Below are 15756 nucleotides of genomic sequence, written 5' to 3'. Positions count from 1 at the left end.
CGTTCGCCCTTTTCTTTTGCTTGCTTTCTGTTTGCTTGTGTGGGATAGTCTACCTATCCTTATGGCTAGTCCTATCTCTTTGAACGTTACTCCCAAGAGCGAAGTTCTTAATTTCAAACAAAATGAGGGAGAAAACTTAAAGGATGCTTGGTATAGAATTTGCAATGCTCAGAATAGATCTACTCGTAAGCAATCTACTACCGTTCTACTTCGCAACTTTTATGTGGGTATTTCCCCTTGGAATAGGTATCTTCTTGACACCATCGTAGGCGGAAATTTTTTGGGTAGCCATACCGTGATTCTTGCGACGCTTTAATAAATTTGGTTGGCTCACCCCCACTCATGGTTAATGGAACTAATTTAAGTTTGGAACATGTGATGCGTAGGCTGGATATTATTGAAAATAAAGTTGCTACGATAGAACTCATTGAAAATTTGGATAAAAAGATCCACAATCAAATCACTCAGTATGGATCCAAGGTGGGAATGACTTTGAAAACTTTAAAGGAGAAGGAACCCACAGTTAACGAAAAATTAGGTCATGATTCCGCTAGAATTGGCAAACTAGAGGATGTTATAACCAACTTGGGTTCCGCTTTTGCCGCTGTTCAGAACACTCCAAATTGTGCCCAATATAAGGCCACCAAGTCTGTTTTTTCCTAAAAACAGTGGTGAACCATCTAGTAAGAGAGATGAAGATCTTAAAATGTTGAGTGTTCACCCTACTTATGGTTTGAGCACAAAAGATGATGACACTTGATTCTATCGCCTTATGCCTAGCTAAGGGCGTTAAACAATAGCGCTTGTTGGGAGGCAACCCAATGAATTTATCTTTGCTTTTTTTCTTTCTGTTTTGTTGTGTCCACACCATCATAATTTTGTTATGATTGTGTTTTTTATGTTTCTTTTTGTGTTTGTGCCAAGTAGAACCTTTATGACTAGTTTTGGTGATGGTTGTTTGATCATGCTGAAAAAGACTGAAACTTTGCGCTCACGAAATTATTTTTAATTCCTATCTAGAAACCGCTTTTGAGACACAACTTTGCCACGTGCAACTCAAACCTATACCACGTAGTTTTACCTCTAGATCGGATTTCTGCAGAGCTCGGACGGAGCCCTGTAGGAGTAGATCATCACCACCACCGGAGCGCCGTCACGCTATCGGAGAACTCATCTACTTCTCCGTCTCTCTTGCTGGATCTAGAAGGCCGAGATCGTCATCGAGCTATAGGTGTGCTGAACGCGCACGTGTCGTCCATTCGGCGCTAGATCGGAACGGATCGTGGGACGACGGCGATTTGAATCACGAAGCTATACCACTACATCAACCGTGTTTCTTAACGCTTCCTGCTTAGCGATCTACAAGGGTACGTAGATCTAATCTCCTCTCGTAGATGGACATCACCACGATAGGTCTTCGCGTGCATAGGAAAATTTTTGTTTCCCATGCAACGTTCCCCAACGATGGCATCATGAGCTAGGTTCATGCGTAGATGTTATCTCGAGTAGAACACCAAAGGTTTTGTGGATGTTGATGTTCGATTTGCTGCCCTCCTTACTCTTTTCTCAATTCGGCGGTATTGCTGGATTTGAGTAGGTATGGATATATCTACTTGACGAAGCACAAGTCTGAAACATTTGAAAAGTTCAAAGAATTTCAGAGTGAGGTTGAAGATCAACGTGACAAGAAAATAAAGTGTCTATGATCTGGTCGTGAAGGAGAATATTTGAGTCACGAGTTTGGCACAGACCTAAGGAAATGTGGAATTGGTTCACAATTGACGCCGCCTGGCACACCGCAATGTAACAGAGTGTCTGAACGTCGCAATCGCACTTTATTAGATATGGTGCGATCTATGATGTCTCTTACCGACTTACCACTATCATTATGGGGATACGCATTGGAGACTGTAGCATTCAATTTTAATAGGGCATAGTCTAAATCCGTTGAGATGACACCATATGAATTATGGTTTGGCAAGAACCCTAAGCTATCGTTTCTCAAAGTTTGGGGCTGCGATGCTTATGTGAAGAAACTTCAACCAGAAAAGCTCGAACCCAAAGCGGAGAAATGCGTATTCATAGGATACCCTAAGGAAACTATTTGGTATACCTTCTATCTTAGATCCGAAGGTAAAATCTTTGTTGCCAAGAACGGATCCTTTCTAGAAAAAGAGTTTCTCTCGAAAGAAGTAAGTGGGAGGAAAGTAGAACTTGATGATGTAATTGTACCTCCTCTCGAACCGAAGAGTAGCGCAGTGCGGGAAAATGTTCATGTGGCTCCTACGCCAACTGAATACGAAGTTAATGATGATGATCATGAAGCTTCGGATCAAGTTTCTACTGAACCACGAAGGTCCGCAAGGGTACGTTCTGCACCAGAGTGGTACGACAACCCTGTGATGGAGATCATGTTGTTAGACAACGGTGAACCTTCGAACTATGAAGAAACAATGGCGGGCCCGGATTCCAACAAATGGCTTGAGGCCATGAAATCTGAGATAGGATCCATGTATGAGAACAAATTATGGCCGGTAACGAGATTGAACAAGGTATAGGGATACCGACGATTGAATCTCGGGCAAGTTCTATACCGATAGACAAAGGGAATTGTATAGGGATTGATTGAATCCTTGACATCGTGGTTTATCCGATGAGATCATCGTGGCACATGTGGGAACCACCATGGGTATCCAGACCCCGCTGATGGTTATTGGCCGGAGAGGTGTCTCGGTCATGTCTGCATGCCTCCTGAACCCGTAGGGTCTACACACTTAAGGTTCGATGATGCTAGGATTATAGGGAATTGTTCTACGAGGTTACCGAAGGTTGTTCGGAGTCCCGGATGAGATCCCGGGTGTCACAAGGGGCTCTGGAATAGTCTGGAGGTAAAGGTTGATATATAGGATGGATGGGTGTGGACGCCGGTAATGTTTCGAGCACCACCGGCAACGTGCCGGGTCCACCGGAAGGGTTCCGGGGGCCCACCTGGAGGGCCACCAGCCCCGGGAGGCTTCATGGGCCAAGTGTGAGAGGGAACCAGCCCCTAGGTGGGCTGGTGCGCCCCCCACACCCAGCCCAAGGCGCACAAGAGAGGAAGGAGGGGAAAACCTAGGCGCTGGTGGGCCTAAGGCCCACCTAGGGGTGTGCCACCCCCTCCCTTGCCTTGGTCGCCGCCCTAGCCACCCATCTGCGGGCTGCCGCACCCCTTAGGGGTGGGAACCCTAAGGTCTGCGCCTCCCTCCCCTTCTGTAACACCCAAGATGCGACCCTATCCTTAATTTGGCACGAGAGCCTCGTCTGGGATAGAAGCGCATCTCGTTGTTTCGCAAGAATGGATATCGTTACAAGTACATGTACTGAAAAGATGAGATATATGGTATTGGATTACACTCGCCACAAGCTACATCAGAGACACATCATTACAATACATAAACATCATGATGAAGAGCAGGGTCCGACTAGGATCAAAAACAAACGAGAGAAAGAGAACGACGTCCATCCTTGCTATCCCAGGCTGCCGGCGTGGAACCCATCCTAGATCGATGAAGAAGAAGAAGAAGAAGCAACTCCAAATGAACAATCAACGCGCTCGAGTCAAGTAGCCTTTACATGTACCTGCAACTGGTGTTGTAGTAATCTGTGAGCCACAGGGGACTCAGCAATCTCATTTCCAAAGGTATCAAGACCAGCAAAGCTTAATGGGTGAGGCAAGGTTAAGTGGTGAGGCTGCAGCAAGCGACTAAGCATATGTGAGGTGGCTAACTTACGAGTACAAGAATAAAGAGGGGGATGATCTACGCATAGTGGACGTAAACTAATAATGATCAAATGAATGATCCTGAACACCTACCTACGTCAGACATAACCCCACTGTGTCCTCAAACGGAGAAGGAACTCACAAAAGAGACAGTCACGGTTACGCACTCATTTGGCATATTTTAATTAAGTTAACTTCAGGTTGCCTAGAACCAGTGTTAAACAAAGTTTCCACGTTGCCACATAACCGCGGGCTTGGCTTTCCGAAAGATTTAACCCTACAGGGGTGCTCCAACTAATCCATCACAAATTACCACAAGCCGCATAGAAATCCTTGATCACGATACTCGCGATCTCGTCGGACTCCTTAGTGGGAAACCTCAACTCTGAGATTACCCAAAGCATCACCGGAATCCCGATGCACAAGACATTCGTCAAAGGTAAAACTAATCCAGCAAGGCCACCCGACGTGTCGACGATCCTGATAGGAGTCGCGTATCTCGTTCTCAGGACACGACGGATAAGCATAGTGTACGGTGGCCTGATAGAAATCTCCCGAGTTACCCCGGGTTGGCCCCGCAAACGGCTCTGTTTTGGACCAGCACCATCAGCACTGGCCCCCCTGTATTATGTAAATTACTCCTCGGGTTCATGACGCCCTATGCTTTCAGTATTAACAAAATTATTATGTTGGGCAAATGTAGTACCAATGTTGGGCCTTGCCAGACCAGCTTTAATGTAAAACGAATTATCAAGGGGGTCCCATAACAACCCCGATCATGTTAGGAGCGCTCAATTATGGAACATAACACCGGTAGCCAAAACTAAGGGGGCAAAGGTGGAACAAAACATCAGGCTAGAAAGGCCAAGCCTTCCACCTTTTACCAAGTATATAGGTGCATTAGTTTAGATAGCATTTAATGGGGTGATATAACAAGGAACCCATGTTATCACATGGATGCAACTGCACCTGCAACTAGCAACGCTAACACATGTTTAAGCAAGCGGTAACATAGCCAATCAGTGGTTTGCTAGGTTGTGAACATGTTGAAGGTTTTCATGGCAATGTTGAGAGGCTGATATTTAACAGGTGGTAGGCAACGAGACATAACGATAGAATCGATAAAACTAGCATGGCAATGATAGTAATGGTATCTGGGGAAATGGTCATCTTGCCTGAGATCCCGCTTGGAAGAAGAATGACTCTGTGAAGCAGACGAACTGATGTAGTCGAACGGGTCCTCACATTCTGACACGCTTGCGGAACTCTATCGAGATGAAGGAAACCGGAAACAAGCATCAACACACGATATTCACCACGGCATATGCACGACAAGATGCAATCCATATATGATGCATGAACAGCTGAATATATGCAAGACATGGCACGGCAATTCACAACAACCAGACACAACACATTAAGTGAAGTTCAATATGCAACAAGTTGCATATTGACGAAACTCCACATATGAATTATTTAGTTATATCCCGATTAGATACATGACAATATTAGATGTTGTTAAACATGGCAAGAGGTGAAGCGCAATTAAACTACCTATCTAGCCATTTTAAATGAGGTCGGAAATGACATATAGCACCTCCTTAACGACCTCACATGTTAATTTACGATTATGTCCAGATCTCAACTAACACATTTAAATGTTTGTTAAACAGCAAAACAAATAGTTTCACGTGATTCTACGCGACATTACAAGCAATTTACACATAGAGAACATCTCCAACGGAGCTACGGATCAAAAGATACGGACACCGCAAGATATGATGGCATGAATGCAATATCTGTGCAAATGGCCGTCACGAGCACTTCAACACATACAATCCGCAAGATAATATGAAACTACACGAGATTCTAAGAAAGTTTCATATAGGACACGATCAAAACGGAGGAACGGTTCAACAACTAGGAGCAAAACAAGATTTCACTACAATCTGCCAAAAACAGCCACATAGCGTTTTCTACACCCCACAACTACGAGATACACAAATCCAAAAGGCTCAAACAAGGCATGAGGCGGTAGAGGGCAAGAAGCACTACAACATACAACTAATAACACCTATCATGGAAGCATGGATCACTGGGAAAAGAAGTCACGAAAGGGCATCTCACACACAGTTTTAGACTTAGTGAAAAATAACAGTTTATGAAACTGCAGTTTTCGATCTGAAGGCATATTAACATCCGCAAAACCACAAGCTATAGGACTCAAAATGGCATGAAAATTAACAGCATGCTAGAGAATCCTAAAGTCTACAACTAACTCCATTGCACCAACCTCAAAAGAGCTACAGATCACCAGATAAACTCATGCAAAGACAGCAACAAAATATAACAGATTCAGACTTAGAAATATTTCAGCATCTCCAAAACAACACTATTTCCTAGCAAGTTGAGATCAAGCAAACCACACCTAAACATGGATTTCTATTGCAACCAAAAATACCAGGGGCTAGACTAAACATCCAAGAGCATATCTCTAGTTGACAACTCCTTCATATCACGCACGGATTAAATCCCACAAAATACACTAGAGGGCAACATGGCAAAATATCATGGGAACTAACTTGCTCAAAAGCTAAAACTAAATGCACAGTTAAATCCTGTGGATTTTTCTACCCCGAAATCATATATAACATGAGGGGTTGCACAACAATAATATCAACACACGTATATGCGGGGGTATGTCCTAAACTCGGTATAATAAACTAGCATCGGAAACATACATGCAAAAATACCAACGACTACTCTAAAATACAGGGCAAAAGGGTTCCTAAAACATGAACATTTTATCAACGGGGTTCGAGCAATCCGGACATGCGCGAAAAATAAATACGGGACGATCCCCTATTAGGACAGCACGCTAAACTAGGCATTCGGCACGTCAAACTAATTCAAAGATGCATGCAAGTTATAAATTCGTAATCTACACAAGATACATATCTAAATCATCGCGATCCGACGCACGAGTTAAAAGATACGGGCGTTTGAAATATCTATAATTTCCTGAAAATAATAATTTGCAGAAAATTCCTAAAATACTACGGGCCGAAATAGTGCACGGGCGCAAGATAATATAACAACGCATCTGCGCAATATAGAGGGCTCGGGTGTTGGCTCACCTTGGGCCGGCCGTGTCGGTGGAGAGGCAGGCCGGCTCGGTCAACGGCTCGGTTGACTGATACGTCTCCATCGTATCTACTTTTCCAATCTCTTTTGCCCTTGTTTTGGACTCTAATTTGCATGATTTGAATGGAACTAACCCGGACTGACGCTGTTTTCAGCAGAATTGCCATGGTGTTGTCTTTGTGCAGAAATGAAATTTCTCGGAACGTCCTGAAAATTTACGGAGAGTATTTCTGGAAAATATGAAAATTATGCGCAAAGATCCACCAAAAGGGGATGGGCCAGTGGGCCACAAGCCCTGTTGCTGCGGCCTCCCCCCTGGTCGCGGCAACCAAGCTTTTGAGGGCCACGTGGGTCTGCCGCCCCCAACTCCAGCTCTATAAATTCCCTTTCGTCCCGAAAAAAATCAGGAGAGAAGATTCCATCGCGTTTGCGATACGGAGGCGCCGCCACATCCTGTTCTTCACCTGGAGGACAGATCTGGAGTCCGTTTTGGGCTCTGGAGAGGGGAAATCGTCGCCATCGTCATCATCAACCTTCTTCCCTCTCCAATTCCATGAAGCTCTTCATCGTTCGTGAGTAATCTATTCGTAGGATCGCTGGGCGGTGATGAGTAGGATGAGATCTATCATGTAATCGAGTTAGTTTTGACGGGGATTGATCCCTAGTATCCACTATGTTCTGAGATTGATGTTGCTACTACTTTGCCATGCTTAATGCTTGTCACTAGGGCCCGAGTGCCATGATTTCAGATCTGAAATTATTATGTTGTCACCAATATATGTGTGTTTTAGATCCGATCTTGCAAGTTGTAGTTACCTACTATGTGTTATGACCCGGCAACCCCGGAGTGACAATAACCGGAACCACTCCCGGTGATGACCATAGTTTGAGGATTTCATGTGTTCACCAAGTGCTAATGCGTTGTTCCGGTTCTTTATTAAAAGGAGAACCTTAATATCCCGTAGTATCCTTTTGGATCCCGCTGCCACGGGAGGGATGGACAATAGATGTCATGCAAGTTCTTTTCCCTAAGCACGTATGACTACACACGGAATGCATGCCTACATCACATTGACGAACGGGAGCTAGCCACATATCTCTCTGTGTTATAATTGTTGCATGATGAATGTCATCCAAACGAATCACCGACCCATTGCTTACGAGTTTGTCCCACGGCTGATGTTACTTGTTTTGCTCTGCTGCTGCTACTGTTATTACTTGTTTTGCTCTGGTACTATTACTGTTGTTACTTGTTTTGCTCTGCTGTTGTTACAACTGTTGCTTGCTACTGCTGCTACTTGCTACTGTTGCTACTTGCTATTGCTGTCACTACTATTGTTCCTTGCCACTGTTGTTACTCGTTATGCTGCTGCTACCCGCTACAATACTTTTTCGCACGACGTTGACAGGAAAGAGTATTTCCCGTCCACGGGCAACTTACTGGCGCCATTGATACAACAGTTAGGAATAGTCTGCCGTCAATAGATTGTTTCTGGCACCGTTGCTATCATACTACTTTGCTATTGATTCTTTGCTTGCAGATACTAATCTTTCAGGTGCGGTTGAATCCGACACATTCAGCTGCTAATACTTGAGAGTATCCTTTCAAACAAACAAATTTGGGTTGAATACTCTACCCTCGAAAACTGCCGCGAACCCACGCGCTGGTAGGCCATTGCAAGACAATTGCTAATTGTCGAGCAACTCGGAGGAGTTTTGGCTATGTTGTCGCGAAGGCATCAAGTCAGGAACACGTCAACAACATTCTTCTAGTGTCGTTGCCGGGGACTGCCGTCAGCAGCATTTTCTGGCGCCGTTGCCGGGAAGGGATTGCTATATTCTCTGAGTCACTTGGGATTTATATCTGCTGATCACTATGAAGAATCTGAAAGATCCAAAAACCAAAGTCTTGCCCTCAACTACGAGGGGAGGTAAGGAACTGACATCTAGCTCTGCCCTTGATTCACCTTCAGTTATGAGTAAGTTTGCGACATCACCTCCTGCTAGAAATCTTGATATGTCGCCTATGCTTGATGATGCTATGTCTGATACTGCTAGAGATGCTATCCTAATACTGCGAGAGATGCTATGCCTGATACTGCTAGAGATGCTATGTCTGATACTTCTTTGCCTAATGATGCTAGAGATGCTATTTTGCCTGATGATGCTATGCTTGATACTGCTAGAGATACTACTTTGCCTGATGTGCCACTAGGGGTATTCCTTGATGCTCATATTGCTAGAGTTACTGCCAATGCTCGTGATGCTTCTGAAACTGCCGATACTATTGAGATAGAACCTGCTTTTGCTCCTGCTAGATCTAGCTCTCCTAGATATGAATTGGCTGATATACCTGAGGGTTACGTTATGGAGGGAGAGATAGCTGAGGATTTTCTTGCGTGTAAGGATGCCTATGAGGCTGAGAAATTACTTCTCAAGTGGAAGGAAAAATCTCTAAAAGCTAGGATGAAATATGACCCGAAGTTTGCCACTTCACCTATCTTTATCACCGATAAGGATTATGAATTCTCTGTAGACCCTGAGATAATCTCTCTAGTCGAATCTGATCCTTTCCACGGTTATGAGTCTGAGACGGTCATAGCCCATCTTACCAAACTACACAATATAGCCACCCTTTTCACTAGTGAGGAGAAGATTCGCCACTACTATATCCTTAAGATGTTTCCTTTCTCTCTAAAGGATGACGCTAAAGCCTGGTTCACTTCTCTTGCTCCTGGATGTGTGAGTAGTCCCCAGGATATGGTCTATTACTTCTGTGAGAAATATTTCTCTGCCCATAAGAAGCAAGCTGCCTTGCAGGAAATATATAACTTTGCTCAACTCAAAGAAGAGAGTCTCCCACAAGCTTGGGGGAGGCTCGTCCAGCTACAGAATGCTTTGCCTGATCACCCTCTTAAGAAGAACGAGATACTTGATATCTTCTATAACGGACCTACCGATGCTTCTAAAGACCACCTAGATAGTTGTGCCGGTTGTGCTTTTAGGGAACGAACTGTAGAACAAGCTGAGACTCTACTGAGTAACATCTTGATCAACGATAATGCTTGGACTATTCCCGAACCACCTCCTAAGCCAACTCCGAAGAAAAGAGGTATTCTATTCCTCAGTCCCGAAAGGTATCCAAGAAGCCAAGAAATCTATGCAAGAGAAAGGCATTAGATCTCAAGATTTCAAAAATCTGCCACCTATCAAAGAGATCCATGGTCTCGATAACCCGATACAGGTAGGGGAAGTAAATTCTTTGCGTAGGTTTGATGAGAGTGATATTCCTTTTGATAAACCTGCTAGCCTATGCTTTGATGAATTTGACAACTTTGTTGCCAAACAACAGAGTTTCAATGATTGTGTTAGCAGACATTTGGAACAAAGTACTCGTATGCTTAGTCATTTAAGTGCTTTGTAGACAGAAATGTCAATGATCTGAAGCTTCTGAGTAAACATGCCTCTATGATTACTACTCAGGTAGAACAAGTACTTAAAGCTCAGAATGACCTGCTCAATGAATTAGATGACAACTCTGTCAGAGTCATTACTAGAGGAGGCAAAATGACTCAGGAACCTTTGTATCCTGAGGGTCATCCTAAGAGAATTGATCAAGATTCTCAAGGAATTAATGCAGATGCACCCAGTCATCCTAAGGAGAAGAAGAAGGATGATAGAAACCTGCATGTTAGTTCACCAATTACTGTCACACATAAAGAACCAAATGATATTTCTCCGTCTGATGCAGAAACACAATCTGGTGATGAACATGAACTTGGTGACAATATGGACAGCGATGTTCATAATAATGCTCAACCTAGCAATGATGAGGATGTGGAGATTGAACCTAAGGTTAATCCTGATAACCCACAACCTAAGAGATACGATAAGAATGACTTCACTGCTAGGAAGCATGGTAAAGAAAGAGAGCCATGGGTTCAGAGACCTATGCCCTTTCCTCCTAAGCCATCCAAGAAAAAGGATGATGAGGATTTTGAGCGCTTTATTAAAATGATAAGACTCGTCTTTCTGCAGATGCAGTTAGTTGATATGCTCAAAATGTCTCCGTATGCCAAGTACATGAAAGATATCGTGACCAATAAACGGAAGATACCAGATCTTGAGATCTCCACCATGCTTGCAAATTACACTTGCAAAGGTGGAACTCCTAAGAAACTTGGTGATCCCGGAGTGCCCACTATACCTTGCTCCATTAAAGGAAACTACGTAAGAACTGCCTTATGTGACCTTGGAGCCGGAGTTAGTGTTATGCCTCTCTCTCTCTTTATCGTAGACTTGAGCTGGATAAGTTGACACCCACTGAAATCTCTCTGCAAATGGCCGACAAATCAACTGCTTTCCCTGTTGGCATTTGCGAGGATGTGCCTGTTGTGGTTGCTAACACCACAATCTTAACAGACTTTGTTATCTTGGATATTCCCGAGGAAGATGCCATGGCTGTCATCCTCGGAAGACCCTTTTTAAACACTGCAGGGGCTGTTATAGATTGCAACAAAGGCAATGTCACTTTCCATGTCAACGGTAATGAGCATACCGTGCACTTTCCGAAGAAACGATATCAAGTACATTGCATCAATGCTATCGAAAAAACTTCATCGATTCTTATTGGGAGCTTTGAATGCCCTATTCCTCGTGTCAAGATGAAGTATGATTTGCTTGTTGGGGAGATTCATATCCCCATTGAGGTGACTTAGTGGCTATTCGAAAATTCTCTATTCTCTCTTGCGATTCGAGAAAGTTTTCTCATAAGGATTTGATCAACCCCATTGATGGATTTTGTTCGATGACCATGAAATGGAAAGAGTCACATACCTCTGTTTTAAGCTTTCACTTCCTTTTGCTTAGAAGAAAAATGATAGGTTTAGTTTAGTTTTTCCTGTTTTCTGTTTTAGCGCCCCGGAGAAAAATACCTTGAAAATAAAAGTTCTCCGATGGTCCTGAAAATCTAGTATGATTTTTTCTGGAATATTTGAAAAATACTCGGACTAAGAGCTGGCCTGGGGGCCACACCAGTGGGCCACAAGCCCTGTCACCGCGGCTACCCCCCTGGCCGCGGCAAGCAAGCTTGTGGGGCCCATAGGGGCCCCTCCACTCATTCCAGCTCCCATCCTCTTCCTCTACCTCCAGAAAAAAAATCGCAGCTCAAACCCGTGTCCTTGCTCATTTGGCTGTGATTTTCGATCTCCTTGCTCAAAGCATCATTCTCCAAACTGTTTTGGGGAAATTACTCCTTGGTAAGTGACTCCTCCATTGGTCCAATTAGTTTTTGCTCTAGTGCTTTATCCTTCGCATATTCTTGCTACCTTGGTGACCCTGTTCTTGAGCTTGAAATGTTGATTTTAGCTGTTCCCAAGTAGTTTTAGCGCGTGATACGGTCTCTAGGCACTAGTAGGAGTAGTTGCTACAAGGTGTGGTTGGTCTTTATTCACTTTTCTCTTGGACTTTGAAATTTCAGCAAAAAGAAATTATGTTCAGGAGGAAGTTTCATGGTGGTTCCTCAAGTAAGAAGGTCCCCGTCTTTCTATTCGGGAGCCCAATCCTTATCAACTAAGGGACGCACCGGTACAACCATGTGAATGGCCTTCCGATGAGTTCATGATCCAAGCAGGCTTCAAGGATGAGTTTGATACACTTGTCCGCAATGCCGGGTTAGAAGAATTCCTCTCAGATAAATGTGAACATTATGCTATGCTCACTGCCTCTTTCGTGCGTAGATTTAAATTTTCAGTTGGTCGTGACTCATCCATACTGTTTGATTTGTACGATAAATCCTATGCCATGGATTTGGAGGACTTCAATAGGATTTGCAAAATACCCGATGGGGGTAATCTTAAAGATCCTGCTAAATCCTCGGTTAGAGATTTTTTCTCTAGTATGTATGTTGGAGAAACTAGAGACATCACGCAAGCTACCATAGGAAGCATTCATTTCCCTGCCTTGCACTACTTTGCCCTCTTCATAGGTAGATGCATTAACGGTAAGATTGAACATTGTCACCTATGCGCATCCGACCTTAGTATCCTTAAGAGCGCAGTTACGGGTGACAAAAGCTTCAACATGGGAGCTATTATAGCAAGGAGGCTGAATAAGAACGCTATTGAGGGAGATTTCTTTGACGGCATCTATGCCACTCGCATAGCAAATTTTCTTGGAGTACACATTCGCGCAGGAGATCCCCCGCTCCATACAGCTTTCCTTGACCGCGTCGCTTTGACACGCTACCAGTTTCTTGAGAGGGATGACCAATCCCTCCTATACCGATTGATATTTAACCGATAGTGCGTCTTCCATATTACCTTTCCTGCTCCTGCTTTCTTTGACTTTTAGGTAAAATAGAGATACTACATAACCATAGGAGAGGCAGAGGAGTATGAGAGGGAGGCGACGGCTGGTCGTCTTCGTGAGGCAGCTATTTAGGCAGTGGCTACAGCGCTCCCTTATAACCCCGATTATGATTTTGGGTTTCGCTAGGACCGTCCTTGGGAGTAGACCAAGCTATGACAAAAGCCTAAGCTTGGGGGAGTACGTGTTCTCACCGACCTTACATTCATGCTTATGCTTTCACTTTGTTCGTCGGTGTTTACACTTTGCCACTGTATTATCCATGCTAGTTTATTTTTCGTTTTCTTGTTTTCTTGTTTTTTGTCCTTTTGAGAAAAACCCAAAAAGATTTTCCTTTCTTCTTTTGCTTGTTGGGAGCTTTCCCATGTAAATAGTTTTCCTTTTCTTTGGGTCAAGGTAGAAGATATTGGTTACCATGTTTAGTGGCTCTCGCATGCATACATGTTTAGCTTTCAAAGAGCCATATTACTTTGTCTTCTCCTTTGTGTTTTCCTACAGATTCAGCTTAGTCCAATGCACGAGCACTCTTATTATTGTTCACATCGTTCGATCGTGCAAGTGAAAGGCAATAATGATGATATATGATGAAGTGAGTGAGACTGGAAAAGCTGGTATGAACTCTATCTATTTTGTTTTTGTAAATATGACTAGCTTGTCATCCCAGATTCAGCTTTGTTGTGAGAGAACCATGTTTGCAATGACAACTTAGAGATCATAGTTTCTGATGTCATGCTTATTTAGCTAGGAGCTTATAATGGTTTGTCTTGAATGCCAACATAGATTTTGAGATGACTATGATGTAGTATGATAGGATGGTATTCTCCTTTGAATGATTCAAGTGGCTTGACTTGGCGCATGTTCATGCATGTAGTTGAAACAATATCAACATAGCCTCTATGATGTTCGTGTTCATGGTGATTTATATCCTGTTCATGCTTGCACTCCATGTTAGTCAAACTCATTGCATCTTGATGACTGTTGTCGCTCTCTAGTTGGTCGCTTCCCAGTTTTTTGCTAGCCTTCACTTGTACTAAGAGGAATACTGCTTGTGCATCCACTTCCATAAACCCAAAAGTTTTTCCATGAGAGTCCACCATACCTACCTATTTGCGGTATTTACCTGCCGTTCCAAGTAAATTTGCATGTGCCATTCTCTAAACCTTTAAGAAATGATCTGTTTTGCATGCCCGAACCGCTTATGTGGTGACAGGGGGCTATTGGTATCTTCCATGTTAGGCGTGTTATCCTCGACATGTGTTTATTCACTGTCATTCACGAGAAATGGTCCGGTAATTGGAATGCCCAGTTCCACGCTTAAATCAAAAACATAATTGTAAAACAAGACTCCCCCCGGATTGATGTTAGTATGGACGGTACCCGAGGATTCGGCTAGCCGTGGAGTGTGATTGATTGGTGGTGGGGGAGTTAAAACTTTACTTTTCTGTTTGGGAACCGCCTATAGCATGAGTAGCATGGAAGATATTGAGAACTCTTGGTCATTGTGTTGACAATGAAAGCATGCCACCCAAAATTATTATCTATGTTTTCAAAGCTTGAGCTCTGGCACCTCTGCAAATCAATGCTTCCCTCTGCGAAGGGCTTGTCTATTTATTTTCCTGTTGAGTCATCCTCTTCTTATATAAGCACAAATTAGGGAGCACCTTTATCATTTTTATGCTTTGCTTTTGATTGATATTGAGTATGACTATGACTGGATCTTCGTTGCTATGAATTACAATGTTTAGTCAGCCCTTAATCTTTGAAAGTGCTCTGCATTTATGTTTTGTGGTCTCAGAAAGAGCTAGCGAGATACCACCTATTCATATTGCTTCATGCCTGTTTTGATTGAATTGTTGGTATCTGAAACTCATTATTATTTGCTCGCTAGCTGATTATGCCATTGATATTAGTTTACCGGGAGACCTTTGTGTCACTTGCTTATGTGGTCAACTTGTGATCTTGCTGAAATTCTGGTTACGAGTTAGATATAGTTGCAACAACAAGATCAAACAGAGTTTGTCAAAGTTTTTCTTTCTCTTTCAGTTTGTCAACTGAGTTGCTTGTGGACAAGCAAGGTTTTAAGCTTGGGGGAGTTGATACGTCTCCATCGTATCTACTTTTCCAAACTCTTTTGCCCTTGTTTTGGACTCTAATTTGCATGATTTGACTGGAACTAACCCGGACTGACGTTGTTTTCAGCAGAATTGCCATGGTGTTATTTTTGTGCAGAAATGAAACTTCTCGGAACGTCCTGAAAATTTACGGAGAATATTTCTGGAAAATATGAAAATTACCTTCGCAAAGATCCACCGGAGGGGATGGGCCAGTGGGCCACAAGCCTGTTGCCGCTGCCTCCCCCCTGGCCGCGGCAACCAAGCTTGTGGGGCACACGTGGGTCTGCCGCCCCCAACTCCAGCTCTATAAATTCACTATCGTCCCGAAAAAAATCAGGAGAGAAGATTTCATCGCATTTGCGATACGGAGGC

Source organism: Hordeum vulgare, chromosome 7H, assembly GCF_904849725.1.
Source record: "Hordeum vulgare subsp. vulgare chromosome 7H, MorexV3_pseudomolecules_assembly, whole genome shotgun sequence".
In the NCBI taxonomy this organism is placed as follows: domain Eukaryota; kingdom Viridiplantae; phylum Streptophyta; class Magnoliopsida; order Poales; family Poaceae; genus Hordeum; species Hordeum vulgare.
Note: the sequence above shows the minus strand (reverse complement) of the source record.